Source organism: Notamacropus eugenii, chromosome 3 (genome assembly GCF_028372415.1).
Source record: "Notamacropus eugenii isolate mMacEug1 chromosome 3, mMacEug1.pri_v2, whole genome shotgun sequence".
Classification (NCBI taxonomy): domain Eukaryota; kingdom Metazoa; phylum Chordata; class Mammalia; order Diprotodontia; family Macropodidae; genus Notamacropus; species Notamacropus eugenii.
The window spans coordinates 40,573,776-40,577,935 of NC_092874.1; the positions used below are offsets into that span (position 1 = coordinate 40,573,776).

Sequence of the window (4,160 nt, forward strand, 5' to 3'; positions counted from 1 at the left end):
CTCCTTGATAACTGGAGCCTCAATGTTGAATAGATGTTTCCAGTGTTGAACTGAGTTGAATCATGCTGATCACGATGAACATTTCCCAAGGCATGACATCTCCACCATACTAGTTGATCTGCTGGTGACTTCTCTGATTTTAGGCTTCCAAGTTCTCCTTCTGGTCAGCTGAACTTAGTCCTCAAGGACAAGTAGAAAATTTATCACTTCAAGCTTCAAGTATAGCTTATATAATTCTAAAATCTGTCCTGTCATCTCTCCTTATCTTTCTGGATCGAATCTTTGGCTTTCTCTATAAAAGAACCCTTTAGTTTATGGTGAATAATCAAATTCTCATCTTTGGTCTATAGTCAGATAAATCCCATTTGTCCCATAACTATAGATTATTTCAGCCAGTCAATATGCATTTATTAAATGTCTATGGTATACCAGGCACTGTGCTAAGTTCCAGAAATACAAAGAAAGGTGGAAGACAATCCTTGCCTTCAAGGAACTCACAATCTAATGGAAATAATTTCTTACGTCTATATCATTCCAGTCTGCTATCATTTGTCACATTGTAAATGCAGTCCCTTGCAACTCTATAGCAATAGTAGTTCGGATTTTTGTAGCCCATTCCTCCTATCAATTTTGTGAGGTATATAATATAATAATATTATTATAATATTATTATTCCTTACTTATATATGAGAAAACTGAGGCTTAGAGACATAGCAGGTCAACAAGCATTCGCTAAGTCTTTAGTATGTGTCTGGGACTGTGCTAAGCACTAAGGATACAAAGAAAGGCAAAGGCTGTCCCTTCCCTCAGGAGTTTACATTCTTATGAGGAAGCCAATATACAAACAACTACAACCTTGTCAGGCACACACAGGCTAAGTTGGAGATGAAAAAGCACACATTTACTAGAGATCTAGGACCTGAACCCAGGTCTTTGGACCTCATGGCTTCCTCTACACTAGAATAGTATCCCGATGAGCCTGCTATTCTTAGGATCATTGAATACTAATGGGGAGGGTACTAAAGCATCCAGTCCAAACCCTCGTTTTATAGATAGAAGAAATACTGTATGATACAAAATTAAGGTTTCTCAAACTCAAAATATCCTGATTCCTATTTGCCCAAGTTTCCATCTGAAAATCTTTAGCTGGTCTTAGTTATTATGAAAACAAAATAATGAAAATCTCAACTATTCATCATCTTACTGAGATCTAGCAAATACAGCAGGGAAGGAGATTGAAATAAAAGCTGAGGAACTAACCTATATAAACTAATCTATTCTCATACTGCCCAGTTCTGGGACCTAACAGAATAGTGAAGAGTCAGGGCTAGGACTTAGATGATAGTCAGTGATAAGTCCTGAAAGGAAGAAAATTCCAAGCCACATGGTATCCACAAGGAAGATACTAGATTTACAGTGATCTTCAACTAGTGATATATGGGAGAAATAAAATTAAAATCTTATTCTTGCAAAAAGAAAATTTGTTTCTAGGGGGCACCTGGATTTGAACCAGGGACCTCTTGATCTGCAGTCAAATGCTCTACCCCTGAGCTATACCCCCACACCTAAGAAGGAATGAAAGTTCTTTTCTTCATTGTAGATTCAGGCTTAGCATCATCACTCTCAAATGTTCATGAGTCAGAGAAGCCACATAAAGCTTCTCTAAGTGTGTTGGGATGCTACAAATCATAAGAGATAGCTTAATATTATAGAAGCTCGAGCTCATGCGTTTCACCTCCCTCTAGAGCTGTCATTAGCCACGGTGCCTCCAGGGCTCTTTTCCCATCATAACTCAGCTGAATTATACCTAACATGACATATGAAACATAACCAGATCACAGAGACAGGAGGCGTGAGCTCAGCCACTGAGATCAGGTTACTAATATTTCCTTAATGACAGGAAGACTTTTGCAACAAACATCATCTAAGAAAAAATAAAGATGTACAAAACAGTCATCTGTATTTGCCAGAGTAAAGCAAGGCCAGAGCAAGTCAACCACTTTCAGCCATATGAGAACAGGTCATCAATGAACTAAGCCTGTTTGTTTAGCTGCAGCATTCCCTTGGGATGTTGCCAACTCTGTGAGATCATCCACTGAGGAGACTCCAGGTTCAAAGCACTAGCCTCTGGATCAGCAGGGAAATGACCTCTCCTCTGAACCACCTCAAAGACTGTTTTCCCCTATGTGGTCCCTTTCAGCTCACAGCCAAAATACCAGCTGAGGTTTTTGTGTGCCCAAGCATCTACTTTCAGCATCATAAACTATTCTAAGGCTTGTTATGCATATTCTTCAAGTCTGCACCTGGTCCATGAGCATCCCTGTTGGATGGGCTCCTTAGGACTCCCAAAGGAAGCTCCTGGTTTGTCCTTTCTCCTGGCCAGAAGGAGGGGAGGTAGGGAGAGGCAACAATGAAATTCTTGATTTCATCCCATCCCGGGGTCCAACTGTGTCCAGCCTACACGGCCCTACTAGAAAAGAGACTCAGACAAAAAGTAAGAGGTCAGTTTGTTCATTGTTGTTTCATCACTCTAGACGTTAGTCTTTAGCAGAGACAGGAACAAGCATTTCTATCACATCTTAAACGTGCCATCTCATTTGATTGTCATGATGTCTCCATGTGGAAGGTGGCCGTTATTATATCCATTTCACATCTGAAGTTAACTGGAACAGAAAGAGTAAATGACTTGTCCAGGGTCACCCAACTAGTAAGTGTCTGAGGCTGTACTTGAACTCAGGTCTTGCTGACCTGACCCAGAGCTCTGTGCACTATGGCACCACCTAGTGCCTCTATAAGTTAGAATGAATATTACAAGCGTAGTGTCTATGATGGTAATCAGATGCACTGACCATGAACTATGGGAGTCCCAAGGCCCAGTGCTCCAAAGATCAAGAACACAACTAAAAGTAATTTAGGCAACAGTTGTCAATCAAGAATTTTAGTAGTAGCTCAAAACATAATCAAAACCAGGATTTGGCAAAACTGTTCTTAGGATGCAAGACTTTGATTCATAAGACCATTTAGTGTGAGTCCCTCATTTTACACAGATCTGTGACCTCATTGATCTCAATGCTCCTCCAGTGATACAGGTCACAGCCCCTCTATACCTGCCCATTCTGGGGGACACTTGTTCTTGTCCTCCCCTACATTCACCACAGGGCTCACCTCAACATTTCTGGGCCTTCATCACCTTTGACTGAAATCGGAAATGTAGAGTACTTGAGTTTTCCAACTATATCATCCCTTGCCATGAGAGTGTAATCCCAGATCACCAGGATAGCATCAACAGAGCCAGGATCTGAACTAAGGTCCCCAAATGTCAAATTAGGCCAGCCCCATAGTGAAGTGGATATTCAATCATTTCAGTTACATCTAACTTTTCATGAACCCATTTGGGGTTTTCTTGACAAAGATACTGGAATAGTTTGTCATTTCCTTATCCAGCTTATTTAACAGATGCGGAAACTAAGGCAAACAGAGTTAAGTGACTTACCCAGGGTCATACAACTACAAAATATCTGAGGCTGGATTTGAACTCAGGAAGCTGAATCTTCATGACTCCAGGGCCTGCATTCTAAGTACTATGGCTCTGTCTAGCTGCCCCAGTGAAGTAGACACAGATGGGTTTTAGAAGGGTCAGGATCAAGTTCTCTTTCAGCTCCTTTCCCAAAAGCATCTCTCTATTAGCTGAGAGGGTGGTCATTCCACCTCCTGCCCCACCCTACCCCTAACAATTGGGCTTCCTGAATGCCCACTGTAAAGAAGCCACTATTCTTAGTAATTAACTTTGTTGTTAGGTTGGTTTAAACAGAAGGATTCAAATAGTTCTATGCCCCTAGGGCAAGAGGTGGTAGAGGGCAGCCCACTAGCAGGGGCTTCTCACAACACAGCAATGCCCACAACCTTCTCCTTCCTCTAACCCTAATGAGGGTGCCTTCTTGTCATCTGCCCCAGCCCAATCTGCAATGTTTGCCTCGGGTACAGAAATCCTTAATTATAGCTCTATTTCTTAAAAATATCCAAAATATAACATCAGAAAGTTAGCTGCCACAATTACACTAATGAATCAAGTCATTTCAGTCTAACCTACAAATTGTTGTTTGTTGTTGTGTTTGTCCATCGTTCTTGAAGTGGACCATGACATCTAGATGATGACATGA

General features: G+C 41.2%; 1 non-coding gene across 1 annotated transcript; it reads right to left on the minus strand.

Annotated features, from left to right (window-relative positions):
• Positions 1 to 1,489: 1,489 nt before the first annotated feature.
• TRNAC-GCA (transfer RNA cysteine (anticodon GCA)) lies at positions 1,490 to 1,561 on the minus strand. Its single transcript has one exon. It is a non-coding gene; the product is annotated as a tRNA-Cys (tRNA).
• Between the last annotated feature and the right edge of the window lie 2,599 nt (positions 1,562 to 4,160).